The sequence below is a fragment of the Crotalus tigris genome, unplaced genomic scaffold (genome assembly GCF_016545835.1).
Source record: "Crotalus tigris isolate CLP2741 ecotype Arizona unplaced genomic scaffold, ASM1654583v1 scf7180000017716.2861928, whole genome shotgun sequence".
In the NCBI taxonomy this organism is placed as follows: domain Eukaryota; kingdom Metazoa; phylum Chordata; class Lepidosauria; order Squamata; family Viperidae; genus Crotalus; species Crotalus tigris.
Window position 1 is genome coordinate 1,729,071 of NW_024096587.1, and position 14,413 is coordinate 1,743,483.

The 14,413-nt window shown below is 39.5% G+C and overlaps 1 protein-coding gene across 1 annotated transcript in view; it reads left to right on the top strand.

The window, feature by feature from the left end:
* ATN1 (atrophin 1) overlaps positions 1-14,413 on the top strand; it is a 58,249-nt gene that overhangs the window by 16,157 nt on the left and 27,679 nt on the right. Inside the window, exon 2 of the mRNA XM_039338767.1 lies at positions 1,050-1,107. The gene's annotated coding sequence lies outside the window, so the exon portion shown is untranslated. The remainder of the gene's footprint in view (positions 1-1,049; positions 1,108-14,413) is intronic.

Here is a 14,413-nt window from a genome sequence, read left to right on the forward strand (position 1 = left end):
CCTGGCCTACCTTGAAGGGCTGATAATTCCCTTCAAGGAACTGTCCTGCATTCCGTTCTGCTGAAGTATGACTGGCTCAAAACAGTCTGGCAGCATCTCGAGAACCAGAGAGTTTTGTTCCAAATTCAAAATAAAATATTTCAATTTTATGCACACCTGTTCTAGGCCTCCTTGTTTTATTCCTGGCATACTCTATATCAGGGGTCTTCAAACTTGGCCCTTTTATGACTTGTGGACTTTAACTCCCAGAATTCCTCAGCCAGGCACGCTGGCTGAGGAATTCTGGGAGTTGAAGCCCACAAGTCATAAAAGGGTCAAGTTTGAAGACCCCTGCTCTATATGGATGGCTTTTGTTGGATACATGTTGACAGACCCTTTGTGTTATATTTGATATTGTGTTGTGTCAGCTGCTGTTGCTGAGTAACTGTTGCAGTGTAAAAGTCTTATACTTTACAGGTTATCCTCAGTTAACAATCCTAATTGGACTACCAACTCTAGGTGAAATGATTTTTAAGGAAATTTCACATGACTGTCCCACTTAGCGATGGCAGTCCTGGCAGTCCCAGTTGTAGTCCATAAGGGAATTATTCATTATTGTTCAGCAAGATGTCATGTGACCACAACTTGCTGGTCCTGTTGGATTTCCCATTTGACTTTGCTTTGCTGGGAAGGTTGCAAATGGTGATCATATGACTATGGGAAGCTGCGACTATCATAAATGTGTTATGGTTGCCAAGTGCCTGAGTTGTGACTGTGGAGATGCTGCAGTGGTTGTGAGTGTGAGTCATTCATAAGTCATATTTTTCAGCGCTGTCATAACTTCAAACAGTCATTAAACAAATGGTCATTAGGGGAAAGATAACTGAGGATTTCTTCATTTGTAATCAGTAATCAGCAAAATAAAAACATGGAAGCATTGACCAAATACAACAAAAGCATTGTATCTCTCATATACTACTGTACCTAAAAAAGTTGAGATTTTTTTAAAAAAAATTAAATAATTGAGATTGTCAGAACTCCAAGATTAAGAAATTTATGTCTTTTTATAGAAATATCTGGAGATAAAAAATGGCAACTCTATTGTGATAGCGGCGTTCTAATCTGAAGGTAGGAAATAAAACTTCTCTTCCTCCCAACACACAATCATTTCGTTTTGTTTCAGTTACTTCTCTTTATATTTCTATTTTATGTTTTGTTTTGTCATTTTTATTTTATCTAATCACTTTCCCCCTTTTTTTCCTTTTAAGCCTTGACATTTTAAATCATATTATAACTGATAAACTACTTTTGTTATATTTATGTGCCTATTTGTTTTTTAACTTGCTTGCCATTGCTGTAAATAAATAAATAAATGGCCAGGATTGTTTTATTTTGCTTTTTGTTTATCCAAACTTTTATTCTGGAAATATGAAGGTTCTTGCCCAAGTTTTGTCAACTTCAAATCAACGTAAGCAGATTATTAGAATATTGGAATTATGAGCTTGCCCAGTCCAAATGTGTAATGCAGCTTGTTTATTTTTTTATTTTGTATATTGTCAACTGCTTATGGGGAAGTGGACAGGATATGGATGAAAATGTGCTAATAATTATTCTATGTATTGGATTTTTTTTTTTGTTGCCCATGTTCGGTCTTGATCTCTTGCTTTTAAACTTGGTAAATACAACTAGTCCTCGACTTACAACACTTCATTTAGTGACCATTCAAAGTTACAGTGGCACTGAAAAAAGTGACTTATGACTGTTTTTTACATGACTGTTGCAGCATCCCCAGTTGCAGTGTTTTGGGGTCATATGATCAGCTTTTGTGACCTTCTGACGAGCAAAGTCAATGGGGAAGCCAGATTCACTTAACAACCATGTTACTAACTTAACAGATGCAATGATTCACTTAACAAGAAATGTCGTAAAATGGGGCAAAACTCACTTAACAAGTGCTTCACTTAGCAATATAAACTTTGGGCTCAGTTGTGGTAGTAACTTGAGAATTATTTGTACATCAGTTTTTAAACCATGATGAATTGGATAGTAGGCATTCCAGTATATTGATAATGAGGGCTGAAATCAAGGAAATGACAATAACAGCTGTTTTTTCTACCTAATATACTGAAGATTTGTTTTGGACCAGATTTTTGTTTAGCCTGTTTATATGAAACTGCCACTGCTGAGGATACTGATGTCTGACTTTAATTTAATACACCAACAGTTAAATTATTATATATAAAATATCTCTCTCTAGAAGGCCAGATCCTGAAGTTGAAACTCAAGTACTTGTTGGCCACCTAATGAGAAGGAAGGACTCACTGGAGAAGGGCCTAATGCTGGGAAAGATTGAGGGCAATAGAAGAAGAGGACGACAGAGAATGAGGTAGCTGGATGGAGTCACTGAAGCAGTAGGTGTGAACTTAAATGGACTCCAGAAGATAGTAGAGGAGAGGAAGGCCTGGAGGAACGTTGTTCATGGGGTCGCGATGGGTCAGACATGACCGCAACTAACAACAATATAGTATCTATAATAATATAATAATTAAAATATAATAATTTAAACATATAATAATTTAATAAATATAAGTAGGATAATTTATTCTAAATCAGGGGTGTCAAACTGCCAGCCCATGGGCCAGTTGCATCATACGGGGGCTGCGCTCACCCCAGCTCCTGCAATGCAAAAAAAGTTACGATATGTCGCGACACGTCACGTGACGTGGCAAGTTTGACACCCGTGTTCTAAATCATCATTCGGTCCTTCCCATGAGTAGTATTTTTTACTCACAGGCTGATCTTGTTTCCCCTCAGTAGAAATGAAGGTCCCAATTCATAGAATTTAAAATTTTAAAAGGAACTACAGGCTTTAGTGACTCGAAGTCTCCTTTTGAAGCCCAGAACTTGACCACTTTCTTCTGATGGACAAGTATAATTTTTAACTGGGTGTCGTAATTTCTCAAGTATGAAATATTAAGAGTTGACTGATAGCATTATTTTTCCAACAGAAGCAGAAAGTGGAAAAGTATGGTGGACATCAATACAATGTAAGCTCACATTTAGAAAGTTATGACTTTAGTTTCTGGCACCAACCTATTTGTCAGGCATATCTTTGTGCTTTCTGTTCCCGTGAGAAATTCTCTACCACCCCTCTCTGTAGATGATTTTCTACATATGTTGGCCTTTATGCAAAACTGTAGAGACAGCAGGGTATGTGGCCATCTGGTCTGGTGACAGGGACAAAGCTACTCTGTGGGGCTTTATGAACTTCCTTTTCCATACATTCCTCAAATGCATAGGGTGTGAGGTGTTGCTATCCTCTTTTGGAGCTTTAACCAAAAAATCCAAATGGTATCACTTTGATTAACATGAGATACAACGTATGGAGAATGAAGGGTGGATCCCAACAGCAAAGTATGTTGTTTAGCTATTCCATCTTTTCCTAATAAATGGGTGGCAGATACCAGTGCAAAAGAAAGAATAAAAACAGTCGGAAGACTTAGAGTAGCAGTTATGGGTGGAAGACAAAATAACTTGGATCCTTCCTCACCCTTTAAATTCTATGAATGAGCCAGAGTTCCATGAAATCATCTAAGAACACAGAATGTCCACAAGTAGCCCTAACTACCAGTGCTTACAGAGCTCCTCATATGGGAACATCCCCCTCGCTTGCTGAGGCCGGACTTCTTAAATCCCCTCCCCACCAGCCTCATATAATGGTTGTTGCTTTTGCAAAATGTAGCCCTCTTTTCCCAAGCTAACACTTTCATTGGGGCAGCTTATTGCCAGCTCTCACTTATTTCTGGGGAAATGCTACAGTATATATTCTTCTAGCCAAAACATCCAATTTTACAAAACAGACACAGAGCATGGCTGCACAGAAGAGCAACAACAGAATAGTGCGGTATCATTGGCACCTCCTTTCCAGGCCCAGTTTGTAAAGTTTTATTTTTACTTTTTAAGCTCATGAACTACTTGTAGACCTAGCTAACTGGCTTTTTACTCAGCTATGCAGTGCTTGAGTAACCACCCAATGTTATTAAAAGAAAGAGTGGGAAAGAATCAGTCCCCTACTTTCAGCTAACATTTAAATAATATTTATAGAGTTTTAATAATATAATTTTAAAAGCATCTGGCAATACTGTAGCTGCCACCAAAAAAAGCAAGAGTATTCACTCACGCACGGCAACATTCACACTAGAGTAAAACTTCACATGAGGCTGAGATATCATATTGGAACTGATTCTGGTAAAGATAAATTTTATATTGGGATGATGCCCAGGATGTTCTGTAGATAACGTTCATTAGTTTTAAAACTTACTTTAATTTTACTGAGATTTATGTGGAAAAAGTTTCTGAGGGTTTGGGCATAAACTCTGCATTTAAATTGCATCAATATTTAGTAAGCCTTAGTTATGAGAACCTGAAGCACACAACAGAAGGCCCTGCAACTTTTGTCTGTTTACTTCTTGTGAGAAATATCTGAGGTACCTCTGATAATTTACTATGTTTGGCCCAGGCTTGAAGGAGAGAAGATACGGCTCCACAAGGGTCAAAGCAGAATTATACTGTTCGCTTTCAAACATTGCTTCTATGCAGGACATTTCTATAGCTTGTAAACCTAGTAAAAAGAAAAAAAGATGGTTACTGCCACATACTAGCCAGTTTGAGATCTTATTGGGAATGGAAGCTTTATTTTAAGGTATAAATGCTAAGTTAGTTGGTTACCTGCATTGTTTTTGAAATGGTGTAAGGACGGAGGATTGTATTTTTAAGAGGGTTGCTGTTAGAATTTAAGACTTCCTGGGAATCATGGCATCCAATCATAAAAGGATCATCTCATTAATGTTAGCATGTTATTCAGTGATGAGTAAATGCACCCTGCACATGTTCAGATGTGCTTGGATTAATAAGTAGCATTATATTATGCATTTCTTGTTAATGAATCTCAGATAGAGTGGGATGAATTTTTTAAAAAAATTGCAATGCTGGAGCATGACTAAGTGATTTTACTGACGATAACTCCCTCCGCCCCGCCATATACAGTATAAATTCAATGTAGCAGTGGTTATGGCTGTTCTAAGGGGAAAAGAATTATATAGAAGACATAACCAGAGTTTTCAGTCACAAGCTAAAATGCATGGCCAGTCACCATAAGCCAAGCTTTTGTGCTGTTACCTGCGTTACCTTCATTCTAATTTAGTAGGTGTTACCTCTTGTTATTTTTCTGCTACAGAATTTAGGCTACTTGCCCTGGCTGCCCTTTGTGTAACATGATCGCTGGGTGTTCTTCTTTCCCCAACAGCCCCCCCCCTCCCCATTTCAACTTTGAATAGGTTTTGCTCTCAAAAATTCTATGCTTGCTTTGCTGGAGGAGGCTCCAATTGGGTTACATTACATTCTCTTCCATTCTTGCAAGGGCTCAGGGCCCTCTCTTGGCCTCCACACTAGTTCTTTCCCTTTGTGCCGTTGCTTGGTAACCAGGAAAAAAGGGGGGATGGGACAGGCTCCAGGAGGGAAAGATGGAGAGAAGCAAAGTAAGGGGGGGGGGAAATGGAGAGAGAAAGCAATTGAAGTGTGTGCAGTTTGTGTAATCCTTCAGGCAAGGCTCTGCATGTTGATTAGTCGCAGCCCGGTAAAACCAAAGACCAGGCATGGAGTCCTGACCTGTTTGCATGGAAGACGCTGTACAACCAAGCAATTAGAGGGGAGCCATGAGGAGAACATGTGCAGGGTGGCAGGCTGTGGAGCAGGTGGCTCAGTAGGGGGCACTCTCTCCCCTGAAAAGAAAGTAGACTCTAGCATGACTCACAACAGTCCTTGAAGTGTTGCTGTGGGTAGACTGCAGCTAAAAATCAATTCACATGTATTTGTTTTTATGCATGCCCAAAATGAGGTTATACATAAATCTTGGCCATATCTTTCACTTAAAGAAGGGATTTGGGAACAATCTGTTCTAATATTTTTAATTTGGGTATCACATACTTTATGCTACTCTTCAATGTCCTTTTTTTCTGCAGTTGACATTAGGGGCCAAATGGAGCCACTTAGTACCTATCCATCGCCATGGTAATATGTTGTCCATCATCCTTGAGTTAGCAGAAAAGTATTTCTGCATAAATTGTGCTGCCTCCTTTGCTAGCTCCTAAGATGCAACAATAGTGGGGCTGGTGAAGGATGCTGTCCTTATGAATATATTACAGGCCAGGCTAAGGAAAGTTTGGTTTCCCTGACTTCCGCTCCTGCCTGTTGGAGGGAAAACCACCACCAAGCACTCTCTGTAACGTGGACAGAAGTGTGTGATTGAGCAAGTATATATTGAGCCACTATGAAGTTGCCCAGCTAACCAGATGAGTGAAATAGTAGGAAGCAGCTTCAGTGCTCCCATTCCGTACAACTCCACCATGTCTATAAACAGCCAATTGGTCTATTTCTGAGCATGGGTGAAGCACATTTCTATTGCAGTTAACACAACAAGCAAAACTCCATCTTTACCTCATGTTGCAAGGCAATGAACACGACTAATCAAGGAGTCCAGATCTGAATTTGTGGTTGGTAGCCCTTGGTTCAGCCAAAGTCAGAATGGAATATGCAAAATGGTACTGCCCAACTTTCCCCAAAATCATGAAAACAGTAAACATGTCAGCTGGTAAATCCTCTTGTTGGCAGATGTGGCAGAAAGCTTGAAATATACCTGCAATGATGGCAGAACTTGCAACACATAGATGGCAAAACCAGACTTCTGCTTGTCTCACGTGGATAGTGAAGCACCACAAACTGCGTGGGCAGGACAAGACTTTTTAAATTAACCTTCTCGGCCGTACAGACGCAGTCCTGTTCTTTAAACACAGGTGTGAAGGGTCTCTCAAAAGAGTTTAAATCTATTTTTACAAAAAGAGCATGTAAGATCTAAGAGATAAAATGGTAAGTAAGTGTAATTTCATTTTAATCGGGTTTATGCAGTCAGATGCCACAATGGAGGCAGAGAGTAGGTTTGTCCTGCAGCCCATGCCAGGTGATTCTGGAAGGGCAGTTCCAGCAACCAGAGCAGGCCAAATTGATCCTAAAGTGGCAATAACTGGGCTGATCCCAACCTTGACTATATCAGCAGCCGTACTGTTAAGTGAAGCCAAGCTGTATCAGTGACCAAGATTATGTTGGGATAAGAGGAAAACGCTATTTGAAAACTGGGAAAACTAGGGATGACTTTTATTTGCCTCATCTATGAGACGGGGATGAGAGGAAGGCAACGACATGACTACATGGTAGAGAAAAGCAGTTACCAGGGCAGATTTGGGCAATGGCCAGGAGACGTGTTAGAGGAGGAAAGATATGGCAAAAGAAATCACAGTTGCTAAATCCTAACCTAAGGTGAAGCTGCAAATAGTGGCGTATTTTACTAAAAATACATTGAACACACAGTTAAATGTTACTCATACTTAGGCTTATAATCTATTGGAGTAAAGCTCCACTGAAAGAGAAGCACAAACTTTTTAAACTATGAAGTGTGCTTTACATGCAATTCATATATTACATGCATGTTTGCTATTACAGGCACAGGTAGTCCTTGGCTTACAACAGTTCATTTAGTTACAACGGCACTGAAAAAAGTGACTTATGACCATTCTTCATTCTTGCAACCATCGCAGCGTCCCCATGGTCACGGGACCAAAATCTGGATGCTTGGCAACTGGTTCACATTTATGACAGCTGCAACATCCCGAAGTTATGTGACCTTCTGACAAGCGAAGTCAAGGGGGAAGCCCGATTCACTTAACAACCATGTTACTAATTTAACAACTGCAGTGATTCATTTAACAATTGGTAAAATGGGGCAAAACTCATTTAACAGCTGTCTCACTTAGCAACAAAAATATGGGGCTCAATTGTGGTCATAAGTCAAGGATAACCTGCAGTTCTTGACTTATTACCCCAGATGGGACCAGAAAATTTGTTGTTAAGCAGCGTAATCATTAAGTGAGACATTAGATGACCACACCTAATTTTGCAATCCTTTTTGCTGCTGTCATTAAGCAAGATGTCGCCTGACTGATTTACAACCTCGTGCTTGTTTCCCCATTGATGTTGCTTGTCAGAAGGCAGCTGGGAAATTTGCAAAGGGCAGTCATGTGACCCAACAGGCTGCAACCATCAAAAATACCTGCCGCTTGCCAAGTGCTTGAATTGCAGTTAGGTGACCACAGGGATGCTGCAGTGGTCATAAGTGTGAGTATTTGCATTGCCCTCATTCTAGAGCAGGTACTATATTTTGTGTCCTGTATTTTGATTGGTTGGTATTCTTACTGTGTCACAGCAGATATTTCACCTCACTGAGCTCAGCTGATCCTGGAAAAGCTAAGCTGTATCAGATCTGATTAGTCCTTGGAAGACCAGAGAATCTGAAAGCTATCAATTACATTGGGAAGTTGAGAAAACATTCCTGAAATGTGTCAAAGCCACTTATGTATTAAAGGTGAATGACAAGAAAAAGTAGCTGTCAGAATTTCTTTCTGGAGGAGGAGGTTTTAATTTGGCAGAACAAATAATTAACAATTGTACATCTGTGGTCCAAAAAAGATAATTATGAAAGGCCCTATACAGGGTTTGACAAGCAGTTTTGTGACTAAAATGCATTTAATTTTAGGTTTTAAGTAGAGGAGAAGGGACTCTGGACCTTTTGACCATCAGAAATCTTAAGATGCATGGACTTGGATAGTGATGTAAATGAAAGAAATTGTTTCCATGCTGGGTTGCAACCTAGTATGTTAGATTATGACTTGGCTTAATGTAAGTTGCAATAGGAGAAATACTACATTCAAGCACACAAGAGGAACTTAAAGTGCATTTCTTGCATGGAAATGATTATGTAGGTATTATATACACATAAATATAATATAAATATACTGTATATGTAAAAATTAGAATGGTACAACAATTTCCATTTCATCTGTAGCTAAATGCACTCTGCCTAAATGTACATCATACCGAAATGGCTGAATTTTTAAGTTTCAATTGCATCCGTTCAAATGGAAATAACATATTAAGTAAATTTCACAAGATCAAAATCAGGACAGCAAGAAGCAACCTCTTTTTCTGGGATACGTCATTTATTTTACTTCCCAAAATGTCTCTGATTATGTTGGTTAACTGCAATAGCATTCAGCAATTGCAATGCTATCTCAGGTGGAACAATTCACTATCTCAAACTGAGATTCTACCATTTCATTCTTCTATAATATATATAACCCCTTTGAGTGGGGCTAGCAAATCTGGGCTGGAAAATTCCAGATTATTACTAGAGGGATACAGAAAACTCCAGAAAGATACAGAAAGATCACTAAAGAGATACAGAAAATACTAGCCATATGTCAAAAGTGCTGAGGTTGGGAGATGTTTTCCTGTTGGCTAGTGATATTCAGCAAAGTCAATAGCAGTAAAGGCTGAGGATTTAAGGAATAGTTTTGCTTAAAATGAACCACATATTCATATCAGGATTTTCTCCAGTAGCAAGCAAGGATAGAGGCTTTAAAGGCAGAATAAGATGAGAAACGGGTAGGACATTTTACAAAGAGAAGATGCTCTCTAGTTAGGGTATGTTATATAATGAAACGTCTGCAAGAAAACAAGCAAGCTCAGAGAGCACCAAAGACCCCCCCAGAACATGCTCTGCCAGTTCAAGTACAGGTAAATAGCATTTTAACTTGGCTACGGGGAAAGGCTTTTAGTTTACCATCTGCATTACTTCCACTGTTCATGGTTTAGCAGTTATAAAAATTATGGATTGAGATAGATTGTAAGCCATGTAGGAACATACACATATAGATGTGTGCATCACAATGTTTGAGTTATATGTATATGGCTCAGAATTCATTTTGAATATTTGTGTAGCACTTTCCAATACAACTATACTATTTGGGCTGCCCAGTATAATAGTTGTCCATGGAAGAGTGGTTCTTCCCAACCTCTCACCGCCAGGGGCTTAGAGATAGCTGATCTTTGAGGTACAGGAAGTAATGGATAGAGTGAAAACATAATTGCTTTCTAACCTGCCACCTACTGAGATCCATTGGACAACTGAAATATGGACTCTAAGAGACAGACTGTCCGATTTCCAAGACATTATGACCCTGGAGGAGAGTTCCTAAGGACTGGAGGAGGGAGGGAATATGTTTTGGCTAGCCTAAAATGGCTGATCAGAGCTCAGTTGCCAACCACATACCGCATCAGATTTTATATAGCTTGGAAGTATTTGGCTTGCTGCCAGTTTAAAGAAAAACTACCTGTTTAATGCTGGAACAGCTAATGAGAATTTATGTACAGGTTGGGGAATGAGATGAAGATAGCATCATGGGTACATGGCAGAAAAAAGAGACTTGACAGAGCATGTTTGTCCTGTTTTCATGTACAAGTAAAGTACAAATGTGCAAGATAGGCAGTATCAGCCTTAGTTCTCTATTTGTGAAATGGGATTTAACTCTTATTCCCATGGCTACTGTAAAAATAGCATTATTTTGCCATAGCAGTGAGGCTGACAAATGGAATTGTCTTTATTTAATGTAGGCCAAGGAAAGGTCCTGGTATGTTTCTGCCCACCAAGCTTGCTTGTTATAGGAAAAAATCAACCACCAATCACTGTCCCTGATATAAGTTAGTTCTCAATAGGTCAACTACAGGGGTTCTAGTCTCCTGTCAAGTTGTCTGTTAGTGAAAGGTGCTAAAGTAGAACATGTAATGAAACAGAAGGAAGAAGCTTTCCAGATGCTCCTTCCAAACTGCTCTGTGACAATAACATATCAATCAGTTCATTTCTGAATATGAGTGGTGTTCTTCTGGAAGAAGATAAACCCTTATTCACAAAATAGTTGAGCTGATAGATGTAGGCATGAGGCCACAAGCTGAAACAGGAAATTACTGATAATGAAGAAGCTCCATCCTTGATTAATGGTGGCAGAATCCTGAAGTAACAGGAGGATAGCCAATAGAGAACATGCTATTATTATTAGCCCATCTATAATAACTTTATGGCACATAATGGCGCCAGGGCCAATATGGAATAGAAAGCAAAATGACAAAGATGACATAGGTATCTGCATTGTATTGCATAAATAGCCATAGGAACTACAGCCACGTGATACTGATCCCAAGATCATTTGAGTGATATATATAGCACTCATCTGTGAGTCTCAGAAAATAAGAACCGTAGTAAAACTATTAAAAGGTATGGCCATGCTAAATTCCTTGTCAATAGAAAAGTGGAAAATCTATAGTGTAGTCAGTGGTGATAGAATTAGCAAACAACAAGTGTCAGAAACTGACTCTTTTTCCAGTTTAAATTGGAAACATTAAACACTATGGTTGTTCTTTGAACTTCTAGTGAAGGTCCAGTTTTTTGCCCAAAAGAACAAGGAGCCCTTTGTAGAAGCTAGATGTCTAAATCAGTCTTGCAGTTTATGCGGCTACGGAAAACAACACGTTGACTGAAAGGAAGGGGCTGTACCCACAACAGGAATGGGGAACCTTGGCCCTTTTATGACTTGTGGACTTCAATCCCAGAATGGCATGGCTGGCTCAGGAATTCTGGGAGTTGAAGTCCACAAGTCATAAAAGAGCCAAGGTTTTTCCCCCACCCCAGCCTACAACAACCTAAAACAGCTAATAAGAGCTAGTTTCCAGTGCTGGGCACATCAACAGTTAGATTGTTGATAAAACGTAATAGATCGTATCAATGGAAACTCTTTTGAGAGAAGCCAACATCATGAGAGCAGGATAAAAAAAAGTGGAGACTGTGACATACTTGTCCCATGGTTAGGGACATGTTGTGGAAGAGCCCTAAAATAAAAGTGTGCCAGAATTTAACTGCAAATTTCTGAAAAACCACTGGATGGCAGGGACAAAGTATAGAAAACCATAACTTTTTGCTTTGATAACTTTTGGTAGCCATAATTAAGGCTTTCTCTAGATATGTAGGAGAATGAGGAGGTAGAGTCCTAAGAAGAAAAGGTGGGCTCAGCGGCATCTGACAATGTGACCAGGATCAAAACATTGCCCTTTGCTATGTGCACGCAGTGTGTGAAACGCATGTTTTAAAAAGGCTGGGCTCAATCATTTTTTAGAATATGCTGGTTTTCCATTAATATCATGTTTAATGTCCCTTCTTCACTAATTATAACCTAAAACAGGGCTTTTCAACCAGTGGTACGGGTACCACTTGTGGTACATTGGCACCTGGCAGGTGGTACATGTGACCATCCTAGAAAAGTGGTAGCAGGGGAGGGGAATGAGCTGAACCGGTGGCAGCACTGCACAAGCCTGAGTGAGAGATGGCTGGAGCTGCAGGGCTGTCAGGGCTCAGCGGAAGCGCCAGGATCAGCGCTTCTTTGGGACTATCAGGGCTCAATGGAAGCACCAGGATGAGCACCAGGCTCCAGCTGGAGCTCAGTGCTGATTCTGGAGCTTCTGCTGAGCCCAGAAGAAGCACCGATCACCTGGAATGTTGCAGCATCTCCAGGGTCTTGTGATTTACATTCAGATGCTTGGCAATTGATTCATATTTATGACGGTCACAGTGTCCCAGGGTCATGTGAAGTGACCAAAACCTGCTGCAACTACCTACCAGACGGGGGGAATAAAAACCAAACACCCCCCCACCCCCACTGCCAATCCTCAACAGAAATGCTCACAACAATGAAAACCTCGGACAGGAGGAAGAGTGCAGCCAGGCGGGCAGGCAGGCATCTTGCTCGGCTGTGGCTGGGGGGGCACTTTTTTCAGTGCCATTGTAACTTCGAACAATCACTAAGCGAAATGTTGTAAGTCAAGGACTACCTGTACTTTATCACTTCCCCCCCCCTTTTTTTTTTGGTCATCAAGTTTTTGACACCTTGCTAGGCAACTGGTGGTATTTGGATGTTGCCATATCCTAAAAGTGGTACAATGGGTGAAAAGGTTGAAAAGCCCTGACCTAAAATATAACACATTTTTCCTTAATTAATTGCATTCTTTATGTCATAAGAGAATTTCTACCTTCTTATCCTGGCTTTTATAGATGGTCATGTTTTGGGAAAGTAAATGTTATAATTATTAATTATTTGTTGTGCCAAATCCTCTTCCTGAAAATATTTTTGACAGCTACTTCTTTTGATCACTTTGTCAAAAACATCATTCTTTTCCCTGCTAGCTCTTTTTTATGGTTGTCAAGTGAAATGTGATTAAGAATCATTGATATTTACTGTGTAGAACTCATTGCTTGTAATGTTATATATACAATACTATTACACAAGGTATGGTTTCATGTTGTTACTAATGTATATATTTACTAACTTAATTTTTATTATCCTTGGGGAAGGTTTTTATTGTTTTCATTGTAATTATTTAGTTTGAGTCACCTAGAGTTGTGCCTGCTCTTAAAGTGGCATGTAATTGACTTCAATGGCTGAAGGATGGGAGCAAATTTCTTAATTCAAACTTTATGAATTAAAGAATCAGAACAGTGGACCAACTATTGCCAGTTCTTTGTAAATGTAATTATTTTTCTCTTACTCCACACTAATGAATATGGGTGAATTATTAAATCAAAACTTTCTTACGGGCATTGACCATAAATCAAATATAATAAATAAAAGGTTCAATCTGGTACTGACTTCTTCACGGGGTATCCGTGTCTCTGATTAGCAGAATTTTGCCACAGAATAGAGGATTCCATTTCTGCTCCAGTGAGTCTCTTTGCATTGGGAAATGTACAGTATCCCCATTTAAAGATATATACTGCCCCAAGAAGAGTTGGAGATGGAGGGAATTGGGCCTTTCTTTCATAAAAGCATCCATTTGTTTTCAGATAGTATACTTTTTGCATGGAACAAGAGAAAGTGATTGTAATCCCCAAAACTCAAAAAGTTTAATATTCATTTAAAGCAATGAAATCAGCTTATGTTGAAAGCCAGTCAATTGCTGAAATAACTATGGCTGGCACAAAAGTGTGAAAAGACTGGATACCTTGAACTAATTCAGCCATGAATTTAGAATGCATTTTTGTATCTCCTATTACCATCAAACCTTATGTTGAAAGGAGATACAAAAATGCATTCTAAATTAATGGATTAATTAGTTCAAGGTATCCAGTCTCTTTACACTTTTGTGCCAGCCATAGTTATATCAGCAAAGGCTATGTTATTGGTTCCTTCCTCTCTTTGCCTGGATTTAAAAAAAAATCACGAATTTGTTCATGAATCCAGTTCCTACGGGATCCAATCCGTCTCTTCCTTTTTTTAATTTTTTCCTCCCAGATTCTGTTGCTCCTGAGTCTTGCCTTGCCAAAAAAAGCTCCAGGCATCTCCCATTCCTTTGTACTGGGGATTGGGAGGGGAGAAGAAATTGGAGGAAAGCTGGAAAGAGAAAGGGGAGAGCGAAGGGGTAGGGCTGGCGAGGAAGACGAGGA